We start from the raw sequence: 16635 nt of genomic DNA on the forward strand, positions 1-16635 counted from the left end.
TAGAGGGCCTGATCTTCTCAATGCTTGACATAGTCATCACAGTTGGTCCTCCATGATCAGAGCCAAAGGCAGGAATATTGGAGTTAGCACAAATTCTTGAAATGAGACAAGGGAAACCTGGTTTCTTTCCTGTGTTGTGTCTGACACTTATCATTTGATCAATAATAATTCCACAGAAGTCAATGTTTCTCTCTTCAACAATGTAGTAGATGAACTCAGTAAGTCCCCTGGTCCAAGAGTTGCTGTCACAAATACTGGGCTTCATATTTGCCACAATAAGTTTAGCTGCAACTTTGAGAAACAATCCTGCTTCTCTTACATAAACCTTACCATCATTTCGAGAGAGGTCTTTATCAAACAACCTGTTTGACAATACTCCTAAGTAAAGTCTACCAAACTCAGGAAGAGGATATCTCTCACCTCCTAAAGGCACACTAGTCATGTCGGAGATGACAGAACGATACACTGTAAAAATAGTGCCTCCAACCATGGTTTTGAAAGAACAGAGAACAATGTCTTCATCATGAATATTAGCATAAAACTGAGCGACCATATCAACACGAACACTCCCTAGAGGTTTATGAATTATTCCCCTATCATGCTTATTGAAAAAACCAACCAAACCGGGAAAATCCAGTTTGGATGCATCATAGTACCTTTTACAGATGGGTGCTTTGTTTTTGAACACTAGGTACAGTTCGCGAGCGGCAGGGTTGATGAACCCAGCACCGAGACTCGGGTCAAAGAATGATTCATCTCTAGCTTGTTGGCTTGAACTCCCTACATGCCTAGTTCTTCTTCTACTCATGATTGCAAAGAATACAAGAACGAAATTGAAAACTTTCTTGGTTTGCGAACTGGTGCTAATTTTCAAACACGAACTTAGAAGACCAAACTGTTTTTGACCCAAGAAGCAGTGTCTTTTTCTGATTCCAATGGTACAATCTATTAGCAAGAAGATTGAGAGAAGAAAAGGGGAGGGAGAAGTATGCGAACCGTTGGTTTTTCTCTTGAGTTCTCGACTGAAGAAGACGGTGAAAAGAACGAGAAGGAGAAAATTTTCTTTTTAGATGTCAAACAAACTATTTGACACGTTCGAGTACTAGACTCGTTCATGAGACGGTTCCTGAAACAACGTGTGCGAACCGCACATGTGTTAACCAAGGACGTGTTTGGTACAATGAGTCTAACAGTGATTGCACATCATAACACCATGAGAGAGCTTCTTTCCAACAGCTCTTACATCTTGAAAAACTGAGACTATCCCAGAACACAATTGTCATAGAAGTATCAAAGAGCGTTATCAGAATTAAGAGATTTTTGAAGATCTGATTTCCCTTTTTCCATTTTATCAGAGATTGACAAAAGTTTTGTCTGAAGCCATCTTGAATATACATATCAGGAATTGGGTAAAGACAAAATTTATGTGTAACGAGGTATTCGTGTGACTGAGGTTTAAACTTCTCTTAGACCAAAACTTGTAGGTTATTGCTAGAACCTTCAAGAAGAGAAGCACAACACTTATTGATGACAGAATCAAAATCAACCTCTACACAAATATTATTTGTCACAGATTGCTTTAGCCTCTCAAGAGATTCCTGCTCATTCTGGAGAAATATATCAACGTCAGAAGACAGGCTTTCAAGTTTCTTTTCAATTCCAGAAAAGATTTCAAGAGTTTTTAAACCATGGGTGGTCTGGACAGAATTTCTTCTACGGATTTAATTAAGTCAGTTACAGAAGAGAATTATGGAATCCCTGGATCTGGTGGTGCATTTAATGAGATGGCACTTCTGTACATAGAGTCAGATCGCTACAAACACAGACTTTTAAGGTCTTTAAACGTGTTTGCCTGTTCTGATACCAATTGAAAAAGCGGGGGTCTAACAACACCACCCAATATTTCACTTAGCAATCTGTATGGACTAACTCCGAAATACTTTCTAGAGAATTAACTAGACAGTCAGATTCAATCTAGGTAAAAGTATCTCAAGGAGTTAATATCTCTCTCTTGTTTTTATTTACTCTAGCTAATAGAAATCAGCGAGTCCTAATCAAATACAAGGAATAACTCGGATGGTACCAAAGACCAATGTCCGAGGATCAATCAATGACAATCAACAACCAAAGGTTGGATTACTCTAATTGATTATCTAACACACACAACCTGTATTATTTCAATTATAAAGATAAAACAATATAATGCGGAAATTGAAATAACACAGACACCAAAAATTTTGTTAACGAGGAAACCGCAAATGCAGAAAAACCCCGGGACCTAGTCCAGATTGAACACACACTGTATTAAGCCGCTACAGACACTATCCTACTCCAAGCTAACTTCGGACTGGACTGTAGTTGAACCCCAATCAGTCTCCCACTGACCCAAAGTACAGTTGTACTCCCTACGCCTCTTATCCCAGCAGGATATTGCGCACTTGATTCCCTTAGCTGATCTCACCCACAACTGAGAGTTGCTACGACCCAAAGTCGAAGACTTGATGACAAACAAATCTTTCTCACACAGACAGTCTATCGAAGGATTAATCTGTCTCCCACAGATAAACCCTAAAAGGTTTTGTTTCTTGTTTTGATAGTAATCAAGATGAACATGAACCAATTGATAATACGTTCTTATATTCCCGAAGAACATCCTAGAGTTATCAATCACCACACAAAAATCTTAATCGCATGATAGCGAAACAAGATGTTGCGGAATTACAAACGATGAGACGAAGATGTTTGTGATTACATTCTATATCTTGCCTATCGGAGATATCAATCTCAAGCCAATCAATATGATTGTACTCGTACGATAGAAGATGCAAGATCAGATCAAACAACTACGATAAAGTATTATCGGTCTGGCTTCACAATCCCCATGAAGTCTTTAAGTCGTTAACCTGGATTTAGAAGAAGAAAACCAAAGGTTAAAGGAGAACCGACTCTAGCACGCAAAATAGTACCACACAAAAGGTGTGGGGATTAATTTTGCATTGATGCTAATGTCCCCTTTTATAGTCTTTCAAATCAGGGTTTTCCTTTAAGTTACCTTGGTAACAAAGCAATCAATATCCGCCGTTAGATGAAAACCTGATTTAGATTCAAGCTAATATTTCTCAACCGTTAGATCGAAAACTTAGCTTGTTACACACAATTGAAATGCACGCTTCTAGGTTTGTTAACCGTACCTAAACGTATGCACTTGTTGGTTCAATAATAGTTAACCAAAAGGTTAGTGCTAGAGCATTGCTTGGTCGAACTCGCATGCGTTGCTATCTCAAGCATGTTTGTCAATATTAGTGATCAAAACTGTAAGTCTTGATTACTACCCTATTAGAGCTAAAATCTTGGATTAGGATAGAAAGTGTAGTTGAGCTCAAAACTCCATGGCAATCATCATACAAGACGAAGGACTACTCAAGGAACTGGTGGATCTTCATCGACTAAAAGGCATGTGGAGACTTGAACTTATCTGTCACTCAAAAGTCTATTTACTCTATCTCCTACTCTTGATACAAAAGTCGTTTTGATATATAGACTTTCATTATACACATTTGTTATTTCGAGCCGAGTTTATCTCGTCTATCTATTTCTCGAAATGTGTGTTGGTAAGATTTCGCTTTAGCCGAATTCATCTTTACCAAGTGACAAAACTCATGTTGTGTTTCAATCACTTTGAAAATTGCTCTGACGAAAAATGGTCTGTGGATAACGGCTATATAACGTTCTCTGAGAATGTTTCAATGATTGAAATGAGAGTTTAGATTAAATAACCATTGGTAGGATATAAACGTTGTTGTGGAAACACATATATGTATAAGTCCTTATTCCTTGAACCAAAGTTTGCAAACTTTGTTGATCAAGAGAAATTGAAGTGGCGTGAGCCAAGTCCACGAACTCAGTCCGCGAACTTTCGGAACTTCTTGGACCGATATTTTCTACTGGAGTTTGTGTACTCCTTCCATGAGCTTAAGTCTGTGAACCTAGTCCGCGAACTTGAGCAGGTTATATCTAAAGTCGGTTGTTCTTGAACTAATGTTTAAATAAACTAAGGAATGCTTTTGTAAACCGTGGCTATAAAGTTCATGAACCGATTCGAGTGAATCAAACCGATTTTGCTTCAATTGTGTCTTGTGTAGTTACATAAGATTTCCTTGCAATTGAACAACTCTCTAACTAGTTCATTTGAGTCACTTGAACTAGTTATGGTGAAGAAGAATAAGGTTGATATGAGAGTAATCATATGGCTAACCATTTGGTTGACTTGTTGAACCAACAAATGTTAATGTTTGGGTACAGTTCATAAACCCAAAATTGGACATTTCATTTGTGTGTGACAAGCTAAGTTTTCGATCTAACGGTTGAGAAATATTAGCTTGAATCTAATCAGGTTTTCATCTAACGGTGAATATTGAATGCTTTGTTACTAATCTAACATTGATTGCAAACCTTGATTTGAAAGTGTATATAAGGGAGAACTCTAGCAACTGGGAAACCTAATCCCCACACATTCTGTGTGATACTAGTTGTGCTAAGCTAGAGTCGATTCTCCTTTAACCTTTGGTTTCTTCTTCTAAACCAGGTTAACGACTTAAATACTTCATTGGGATTGCAAAGCCAGACCGATACTACTTTTCTTGTAGTTGTGTGATCTGGTCTTGCATCTTCTATCGTTACGAGTACGATTATAATAATTGGCTCGAGATTTTATATCTCCGATAGGCAAGATAAAAAAGTAATCATAAACACTTCGTCTCATCGTTTGTGATTTCACAATATCATTTTTCGCTGCATCGATTAAGATTATTGTGAGGTGATTGATAATACTAAGCTGTTCTTCGGGAATATAAGTCTGGTATTATTGATTGGTTCATGTTTACCTTGATTTATCAAAAGACGGAACAAAACCATTAGGTATATTCGTGGGAGACGGATTTATCTATTATCATTGACTTTTCTGTGTGATACAGATTTGTTTATTAAAGTCTTCGACTTTGGGTCGTAGCAACTCTTAGTTGTGGGTGAGATCAGCTAAGGGAATCAAGTGCATAGTATCCTGCTGGGATCAGAGGCGTAGGAGCATAACTGTACCTTGGATCAGTGTGAGATTGATTGAGGTTCAACTACAGTCCAGACCGAAGTTAATTTGGAGTAGGATAGTGTCTGTAACGGCTTAATACAGTGTGTGTTCAATCTGGACTAGGTCCCGGGGTTTTTCTGCATTTGCGGTTTCCTCGTTAACAAAATTCTGGTGTCTGTGTTATTTCTATTTCGCATTATATTTATTTATATAATTGAAATAATACAGGTTGTGCGTTGTTCAATCAATTAGAATATCCGACCTTTTGGTTGTTGATTTAAATTGATTGACACTTGGATATTTGTTTTTGGTACCATCCAAGTTATCTCTCTAGTATTTGATAAAGACTCGCAGATTTCTATTTGCTTGGGTATATATCAAATCGAGAGATTGAGATATAAACTCTTTGATATACTTTTTATCTAGATTGAGTCTGACTGTCTAGTTGATTCTCTAGAAAGTATATTGAAGTTTGTTCATATAGATTGCTAAGCGAAATATTGGGTGTGGTTGTTAGACCCCCGCTTTTTCAATTGGTATCAGAGCAGGCAAGCACGTTCAAGACCTCACAAGTATGTGTTTGTAGCGATCTGACTCTATGGACAGAGGTGTTATCTCTATTAACGTACCACCAGTCTTCGGTGGATCTAATTAATTATGGTGGAAAATTGCTATGCGAGCTTTTCTTCAAGCGCGTGATTTTCAATCATGGGTATATGTTGTTAATGGCTATGATCCTCCAGTTGTGGTAGTTGGAGATGTAAACGTTCCCAAACCTATTGGTGAATACAACCCTGCTGAGATACTTGCTGCAAAGCAAAACTCCGACGGTTTAAATGCGATCATACATGCCATTACCCCAAATCTTCAGCACCATGTGACTAATTGCACTAAGTCGCAAGAAGCTTGGGATATCTTGGAAACCGTATTCGAAGGTAACTCCAGTGAAAAATAAGCTAGGCTTCAAAACCTTAATTCCGATTGAGAAATCCTTCGTATGGCAGATGAAGAAACATTTGATGAGTTTAATCACAAAGTGTCTGAAATTGTTAATGCATCTTTTGCATTGGGTAAGACTATTCTTGAAAAGGACATTGTGATGAAAATTCTCAGATCGCTGCCATCTAGATACGATTCTAAAAAGCATGCCATCTTTGAGGGAAACAACCTTGATAATCTTTCCAGAAATACGCTGGTTGGGAAGTGATGTTTTTTCAAAAGTTGTTGTAGATAGTGGTGAAAACTGGTTCTTTTCGAACTTGTGAAGGTAACTTTTTTTTTTAGATTTAAATAAAATTAAAGCAAATTAATTTTTAAAGAGTGATGTCAAGATTTAAAATGGACTAAGGCTCAGGATTCACTATTACTTCAAGTTGATTGGTTATAAATAATATTTCAGAAATTATTATTAAGCTCTTTTTCTTATTAAATCACTTTTTAATTTAAAAGGTGTCCAAATATTAAGTTGTAATCCTTAAGCATGATTTATCAAAGAATATATTCTAAGCATAAAACATCAAACTGATTCACAAATAATTAAGAAAACCATTTTTATCCCTTTTTTTTTATATTTTTATCCAAGTGAATTAAATAAAATAAATAATTAACAAAATTATAAATAAAAATATTACCAATCAAACATGAGTGAATAGATCCTCCATTGCCTCAATCACCAGGTATTTTAGCCGCTCATCATGTTGGAAAACCTCTCAAAATATTTCATTGATGCTCAAAAGTGTTTTACAATGAAGAGAAAGACAAGAAAATGATGTAAAACAGGATTTTGCGACCCACAGAAGGCGTCCAGAGTCAACGACAGAGCTGAAGTGATGTTGTCGTTGGGAAACTACGACCCATAGGTGACATTCGATGCCACTGTTGATAAACGACGGTCTTGGAGAGTCTGTTCTTCACGTTCTTCCTCCTCGCAGCAGCAGCAGCAACAGTAGCAGAACCAGAATCTCTGTAACTTGGATTTTCTTGCTCTGTAGTGCTCTAAACCTCTCCCAATTCTCTCTAAACTTTGCTAGCCCCTTCTGCTCGACACTAGGGACCTATTTATACACAACAGGTCACTCCAATCCTTGTAATAACTCCAAGAATATCCTGCCATAAAAAGAATATTTTCCGAAATATTTTTTATTTATTTCTGTGATTTGTTACGGATTGTTTCCTGGTTTATCTCTTTCACGCATCATCTCTGAGTTGTAGGAGAAGTTTCCAGCCAATAGAGTTAACCCATGCACGTCTCTTCCATCCAACAATTCCAAGAATAGAATATCTTCCCTATTTGAGAATATCTTCCCTGTTTTGATTCCCACCGATTATCTAACCAAATTTAACCGAATCCAACACCCATACCAGCTCTGTCTAGGCCCTAGGAACAAACCCATTTAATTTGGGTCGTTGAATCTCACTGGAACACCTTCAAATCCTCAACCCTAGTCACGGCAGTTCAAGAACAATTTTTTCCCGCCAAAATTTGAATTTCAAAAGGTTGAAGATGATATGCCCCCTATCCTGGACTGGGGTGCGAATAGCAGATGCCTTGGGGGTGACCTGGGGGTGCCCCTTAGTAATTAGGTTGCCCTTATCCAAAAGAGAGAGTCCGAATAACACTTGTCCTCCGGGTGTCAAAATCAACTTTTCGAGCCGAATTTTCCAAAAATGTTTATTTCCTAAAAATACATAAAAACACAATATTAGTACAAAAATAGAGTTCCAACAATACAGACATTGAGGACAAATTAGACACAAAAATGTGTCTATCAAATACCCCCAAACCTATTATTTGCTAGTCCTCGAGTAAATCTAATAAAATGACTACACTTAGCACGTGCAGCAAGCCGTTAAACCACTAGGTGGCCCTAGTGGCGGAGTGTTGTCTCCGGAGGGTTTACCATAGGTGTACCCACAAAACCTTTATACTCCAGACCCTAGTTATCTACAACGAACCTTGGAAGGCACTAAAGAATCTCCTTGGTTGGCATACTTATTGACTACAAGAGGAAGTACCCTGATGCGAAATTCCAATTGATGTACACGAGTTTGCACTCAAGCATACTAAAATTCATATATAAGTGACAGAGCTCTACTCAGATAGTTTCACTATGGACATCATATTCGGAGTCAAACTAATCACATGGAAAGATTAAGAGATGGATATAGAAAAACATAGATGGTTTTGATGTTTACTAAGTGAACGGCGTTTCCCATATCTGTCTGAAGGCCTCCGCCAAAATGAACCTATCCTAATGGATTGAGATACTAGTATGACTAATATCAACACACTGGCATATACAAGGGAACCATTGGTCGATAACCTAACTCTAGGTCAACACAACTGGCATATACAAGGGTACCAGTGGTCGACTTTATTGAATTTATTCCTTTTGGTCAAATGGTCTGGTCTCAATTTTTTTTTTTTTTTTTTTCAACTTTTTGGTAACTACCATTTTTTTTTCATGGTATCTCAATCACTCTAATTAACCCTAGCATTGGTAACAACTTGAATCGTGGGCCCCACCTATCACTTAGAGAAACATAGTTTAAAAACAAAATAAAAATAGAAGTGAAAAGGACTCAACGAGATATGGTGCAACTATCATGTTATTTCTAACACCTGAGCTCTGTGCTTTTATGAATAGAATTTATAGATGTTTCCATCTAATCAGATTGGTTCCTCAACTCCTACAACCAAGATGTTTCCATCCACTTAGATTAGTTAGTGCCATCCTGAATACGCATAAATTTCTAGGCTCTGGAGTTTATTTATTGCAACTAAAATCTAACAAAAAGTTTCTTCCCCACCCCCAAACTTAAATCTAACATCGTCCTCAATGTTTCTAATTAAAGAGCAGTATCAAAAGTAAAATAACACGAGGAGAAGTTGGAAAGATAGTACCTGGGTGAAGAAAATCAAAAACTAATATACAACATACAACTGCCTCGATGGTCAATCAAGGGTAAACAGGGTCCTCCAGAGGGACCTCCTCAACATCACCTGTAGGAAAGGGCTCTAAAAAGGGTTTCAATCTCTGACCGTTATCCTTCGAAGAACTACTACCATCCGGTGTCTCGATCTCAACAGCTCCGTGAGGAAAAACAGTGCGAACAATAAAAGGACCCGTCCACCGAGAACGTAACTTCCCAGGGAAAAGATGCAAGCGGGTATCATACAGAAGAACTTTTTGACCTGGAGAAAATGACTTCCGTAAAATGTTTCTATCATGCACAAGTTTCATTTTGTTCTTATACTCCTTCGCACTATCGTAAGAATTTATACGAATCTCGTCCAACTCATTGAGCTGGAGTTTCCTATGGGCTCCTGCCTCGTCAAGTGAAAAATTTAGCTGCTTAACAGCCCAATAAGCTCTATGTTCTAACTCAACAGGTAAGTGACATGCCTTGCCATAAACAAGCCGATAAGGCGACATTCCAATGGGGTCTTAAACGCAGTACGGTAATTCCATAAGGCATCAGTAAGCCTAGACGACCAGTCTTTCCGATTAGGATTAACTGTTTTCTCTAATATACGTTTTATATCCCTATTGGAAACCTCTACCTGACCACTAGTCTGTGGATGATACGGGGTAGCTACCTTATGTGTAATACCATATTTCTTCATCAGAAGCCTAAAAGGCCCATTACAAAAGTGCGACCCTCCATCACTAATTATAGCTCGCGGTGTACCAAAACGTGTAAGCATATTATTTTTCAAGAACTCAATCACAACCCTATGGTCATTGGTTTTACACGCAACCGCCTCAATCCACTAGGAGACATAGTCTACGGCGACAAGGATGTATAGGTTACCAAAAGAATTAGGAAACGGACCCATAAAGTCAATACCCCACACATCAAAGACCTCAACAATTAAAATAGGGTTCAAGGGCATCATGTTCCTACGGGAAATGGTTCCTAATTTCTGGCATCGTTCACAAGTAACGCAGTAACTGTGAGAGTCTTTAAACAACGAAGGCCAATAGAATCCACACTGCAATATCTTAGCAGCAGTTTTCTTAGCACTAAAGTGACCCCCACAGGCATGATCATGACAAAAGGAAACAATACTGGACTGTTCACTCTCAGGTATACATCTCCTAATAATCTGGTCTGGACAGTATGATTAAAGATTTTTCGTGGTTGTAGTAATGAGGTTCAAACTCTCGGACTTGTGAAGGATAATTTTTCTTTAGACTTAATAAATAATTATACAAAATATTAACAATTTGGGCGAGAGGTAACCAAGACACTAGATTCAACTACTACGCAAAATTATGATAAATATTTCAAAACTCTATTCAATTCTTAAGTCCTCTTTTATCTTTAATTCACTATCAATCATACAAATTCTCAAACATTATTTGTAAACCTTAAGCATAGATTATCAAGAGATTAAACCAAGCATAACCTATCAAACTGAATAACAAATAATTAAGACAATCATTCAAACAATTTAAAACTCCGCAAAAGCAGTGATTAGGTGAATTATATAATTAAATGAAATAGTTACCCATTTATGTTGCGTGAATAGCTTCCTCCATTGCCTTGGTTACGAGGGAATTAGCTCATCATAGTATAAATGCTCTCAAAATAATTATTTATTGCTCAAAAAGTTGTTTACAAATGATAAAAATGAGTAAAACAATTGAACAGAAAAATCGCAACAGAAATAACTGTTGCAAAGGCGCTGTTTAGCTGTTACAAAAAGAAGGATAAATGTTAACTGCTGTTGTACGAAGAACTACGACCCACGCGTGTGCGTCTTAGACATTGTTGTTAAACGACGGCTTCTGCGAGTCCGTTCTTCGTGTTCTTCATCTTCATCAATGGCAGCAGCAGCAGCAGAGAGAAATCATGGTTCTCGATCTGCAGCGTTCCTTATCTCCTCCCAACTCTCGACAGCCCTCCATTGTACCAATATACATCTATTTATACTCATAATCCTCATTTAATCCGTCCATATCTCCCAAATAATCTTCATTTATTAAAAATATTCTCCACGGCCAAAATTTTCATTTTTTGATCTTCCACACGCATGCAGCTGTATTTCTTTCCTTATAAACCTTCTTCACGCTCCATATAATTGATTGAGTCAGCTAAGCACGTTCAGTACACGCTAAAAATCTTCTCCAAATCCCGTTGACGCGTGTTTCACCTTGTTTTCAACTCGTGGATTAAAACACGTTTTCCAGCCAAATTTGATCGATCAGAACACCCATTACAGCTATGTTATGACATATCACAACTTTCCACAAAGTTTCAGCCATTTAATCTCTGTATAACACCTTCAAAAATTGATTGGAAAATCTACCAGAGTGTGAAGAAACTTTCCCGCCAAAAACAGAATTTGAATTTTGAGAAGAAAATGTCCTCCCCCTAATCCTGTACGGGTGTCCCTTTAGCAATTGGGGTGGAAATAGTAATTTTGGGGTGGAAATAGTAATTTTTCTGGGTTCCTATGGGACATTTCTGGGGTGCTTCCGGTGCATTTCTGGGGTGCCTTCGGTACATTTCTCCGGGGTGTAAATCATCACTTTTTGAGCAACTCTTTCCACAGAAGGGTATTTTCTCCAAAAACACCTAAACAAACATAAAAACACCGTAATAAGAACAAATGGGTACTAACAAAATACACAAAAGAGATGAAAATAGACACATAAATGTGTCTATCAAATACCCCCAAACTTATTATTTGCTAGTCCCGAGCAAATCTAATCTAGAAAAGTGACCGAGTTAATCTCGGGTGGGTTTATCAGAGGTGTACCCACAAAAACCAATACTCCAGACCCTAGCTATCTACGCAAAACCTTGGAAAGCACTAAAGAACCTCCTTGGTTGGCATACAATTATTGACTCTAAGAGGAAGAACCCTGATGCGAAATTCCAATTGCTGTACACGAGTTTGCACTCAAGCATACTAAAATTCATATAAGTGACAGAGCTCTACTAAGATAGTTTCACGATGGACATCATACTCGGAGTCAGACTAATCACATGAAAAGATTAAGAAGATGGAAAGACAAATGTAGATGGTTGAAAAGCGAACGGTGTTTCCAATATCTGTCTGAAGGCCTCTGCCAAGATGAACCTAACCTAAATGACTGAGATACCGGTCTGACTAATATTAACACACTGGCATATACAAGGGAACCAGTGGTCAATAACTTAAATCTAGATCAACAAACTGGCAAATACAAGGGAACCAGCAGTTGACTACACATAACAATAACCATTTTTTTTTTTTTTACTTAACGGCATGAATAGATCTTTTTGATCCAAGCGCATGCTTCTTGTCAGCAGATTACACGATAGTTCCCACGGGTCCTGCATTCCACGCTTGCTTAGGCGACGGAAACAGGGAGAACACACGCATATTGCTATCCAAGTGTTAATACTTATTCCGATTGGTCTAACTGGTCTGGTTTTTTTTTTTTTTTTTTTTGAAAAGGTAACTCAGTCACTCTATTTCACCCTAGCAAAGGTAACAACTTGAATCGTGTGCCCCACCAAATCACTTGAAATAAAAGAAAACTAAAAACAGAAAGTGAAAAGGACTCGACGAGATATGGCGAAACTATCATGTTAATTCTAACACCTGAGCTCTGTGCTTTTATGAATAGACTCTATAGATGTTTCCATCTAGTCAGATTGGTTCCTCAACTCCTAAAACAAAAATGTTTCCATCCACTTAGATTGGTTAGTGCTATCCTTAATACGCATAAATTTCTAGGCTCTGGAGTTTATTTATTGCAACTAAAAAGTTTCTCCCATACCCCCAAACTTAAATCTAACATTGTCCTCAATGTTCTGAAGATGAAACTAAAAGCATGAACAAGGAGAAACTGTTACCATTTGAAGCGAAAGAGTTAAGGAAGGATATTACCGTGTTGCATGAGATTGGGTTACCTCCCAAGAAGTGCTAAGTTTAAAGTCTTCAGCCAGACGTAGGAAAGGTTTAGTCAACTCGAACCATATAACAGTAGCCGGAATAACTGTGGGTCTTTAAAACCAAAAAGAGCTGACAAAAGGAAACTGCAATGAACCAACGAAATGAACAAGACTAGCATGCCCTTACTTAGTTTCCTGATTAAGAAATTTATATCTAATTGTGGTTCAGGTTCAGGTTCTATGAAAGGGTCTAAATAGAAAATTTTCATTGGCTGCGTTTCTTCATAGATGAGATCCGAATCACTAGGTCTTAGAGTCTGTAAAAACTCAAATACGAACTTAGAATCACGAAGTAATAACCTAAATAATTGCGGATCCTCTAAGTCAGTCAGATATGACTTACAAAGTTGACCACAATGAGAATAGTGGTCATTCTTAAGCAAATGTGTCGATTCTAATTTTCTAAGGCATTTAGGTTTAGTCTCACAACTTAATATTCGACACATTTGAAATCTATATGTTCCCACATTTGGAAGAAAACTATTTGGTGGGAAAACAAAATCAATCTTGGTATTATTGCCTGGGTTAACCACATCAACCAGAGGATGGGTTTCTAACAGTTGAGACTCTTGTTGGATATCATTAGGTTCTGGAAAACGATTATGAAGATAATCTTGTAAGATGGTTGAGGCATTGATGTCAAGTCCCAAGTGAGGGACCTTACTAAGAGTTAAAGCACATGGAAAATGATACTCACCCCCAAACTTAGAGTTTTCGGCGTCTCTAGATAGACTGGTCATAACCTCCCTAATTTCTAGGTCGGCAATTGATTTTTCTAAGTCAGGTTCATCCTCGCTAATCTCTACGAGTTCATCTAAGACTATTGTTTCTAAATCGTTTGACTCGATCTCAAGATAAACTGGTTCCTCTAAACCATCATCGGTTTCGTAAACAGGAACATACTACATCGTCTGAAACGGGGGTATCTCTAGTCAAATCCTCGTCCTTTTGAATAGGTGAATAATTTTTAAAATTATTAGGATCTGAACCAGAAATAATATAATCATTATAAGGCTCAACTGGGGTAACAAATTCCTGATCACTATTCCCACATATTTCAGATTCTTCATCATCACTATCCTCATCATCATGATACAATTTTTGAAATTCAAGAATTCTCAATCTTTGTTCCAAACTACATGGTCTATGTTTATAATATTTCTCATAGATCGTTAGAGGTGATTCCTCAATAAAAGTTGGAGTATCCATATATCGCTGCCCACGCATATATTCACCAAGAGTCATTTCCGAAGACGTCTCTTGATAACGAGAATTTCTAGACATATATTCTCGCAACGTCATCGCAGGTGGCGTCTCCTCAAAAGGATTCATCACCGAAGAAATATAAACTACAGAGGGATTCTATACAATCACAAACAAGGCCGACTCGACTCCACCAAAGCAAACCTAAAGATTTCTAGCAAACAAAAAGCATGATGGCTCCACTTAGATTGTTTCTAGACCAGCTTCTATCTTTCGAAAGGGAATTCGTTGCAATTTGAGCAAACCCCTCTGGAATCATCCGAGTCAAAGTAAGTTGAATTGAGGCGAGGGAAGCTCAGTGGAGCTTTGATACCCAAGGCCTCACCGCTATCACAAGGCGGCGCAGTCACGCATTCAACCACAGAAACCATCATGAACTTTGGAGTGTGCTTAAAGAGCAACCAATATTTTTCGAACGAGTTTCCTATTAAGCTCGTTACCCTATCGGTCTCGTTCTATTCCAAATTTTAAGCTTGGGTTCGCGTTAGGTTTCGTTTTCCTAAGGCGGGCAAGAAGGGAACGGTGATGAAATCCGAACCCTTATCTTGTTTAGGCCAGGCCTTCCCTTTACTAGGAAAAAAACAGTCCGGTTCGTCCTCAAACAATTATCACCTTAAGGCAGACAGTAACCCGCTTGCAGGAGATTCGCGGGTGTTTCGATTGGACTTACCTCCCGTACCAGACGGGCGATGAACCGTTGTCGTCGACTCGGGCCACGACTCCTATGCCGTGTGCGAACCCGAGGGGCCGAGACGATATAGTAATCGTCGTCCTTCCCTGCACACAGTTTATATATAATTTTTTTTTTTAATAATAATACCCTTCCGTAGGGTTAAAAAAAATAAAGTCCAATTGTCCAGAATAAAGTCCAAAATAAATAAAAAAAAATTACAGTTTTCCTCACACACTCTAAAAAAAAATTAAAAATTAAAAATTAAAATTAAATCCTAAAATTGTCCTTTTTTCTCTCTTTTCGCTTTAAGCTTTTTCCTCTCCAAGTCCTTAGTGCTCCACTTCGAACCTGTAAATCAAAGACAAAAAGACAAAGTAAAAAGGAACAAATAATAAAAAAAAAAAAAAAAAAAAAAAAACCTAAAAATTCTTCCTAAGCACAAACCCGCGTCGGCGGTGCCATTTTGATTAAAGATTTTTCGTGGTTGTAGTAATGAGGTTCAAACTCTCGGACTTGTGAAGGATAATTTTTCTTTAGACTTAATAAATAATTATACAAAATATTAACAATTTGGGCGAGAGGTAACCAAGACACTAGATTCAACTACTACGCAAAATTATGATAAATATTTCAAAACTCTATTCAATTCTTAAGTCCTCTTTTATCTTTAATTCACTATCAATCATACAAATTCTCAAACATTATTTGTAAAACTTAAGCATAGATTATCAAGATATTAAACCAAGCATAACCTATCAAACTGAATAACAAATAATTAAGACAATCATTCAAACAATTTAAAACTCCGCAAAAGCAGTGATTAGGTGAATTATATAATTAAATGAAATAGTTACCCATTTATGTTGCGTGAATAGCTTCCTCCATTGCCTTGGTTACGAGGGAATTAGCTCATCATAGTATAAATGCTCTCAAAATAATTATTTATTGCTCAAAAAGTTGTTTACAAATGATAAAAATGAGTAAAACAATTGAACAGAAAAATCGCAACAGAAATAACTGTTGCAAAGGCGCTGTTCAGCTGTTACAAAAAGAACGATAAATGTTAACTGCTGTTGTACGAAGAACTACGACCCACGCGTGTGCGTCTTAGACATTGTTGTTAAACGACTGCTTCTGCGAGTCCGTTCTTCGTGTTCTTCATCTTCATCAATGGCAGCAGCAGCAGCAGAGAGAAATCATGGTTCTCGATCTGCAGCGTTCCTTCTCTCCTCCCAACTCTCGACAGCCCTCCATTGTACCAATATACATCTATTTATACTCATAATCCTCATTTAATCCGTCCATATCTCCCAAATAATCTTCATTTATTAAAAATATTCTCCACGACCAAAATTTTCATTTTTTGATCTTCCACACGCATGCAGCTGTATTTCTTTCCTTATAAACCTTCTTCACGCTCCATATAATTGATTGAGTCAGCTAAGCACGTTCAGTACACGCTAAAAATCTTCTCCAAATCCCGTTGACGCGTGTTTCACCTTGTTTTCAACTCGTGGATTAAAACACGTTTTCCAGCCAAATTTGATCGATCAAAACACCCATTACAGCTATGTTATGACATATCACAACTTTCCACAAAGTTTCAGCCATTTAATCTCTGTATAACACCTTCAAAAATTGATTGGAAAATCTACCAGAGTGT

The sequence above is a fragment of the Papaver somniferum genome, chromosome 7 (genome assembly GCF_003573695.1).
Source record: "Papaver somniferum cultivar HN1 chromosome 7, ASM357369v1, whole genome shotgun sequence".
NCBI classification, from domain to species: Eukaryota; Viridiplantae; Streptophyta; class Magnoliopsida; order Ranunculales; family Papaveraceae; genus Papaver; species Papaver somniferum.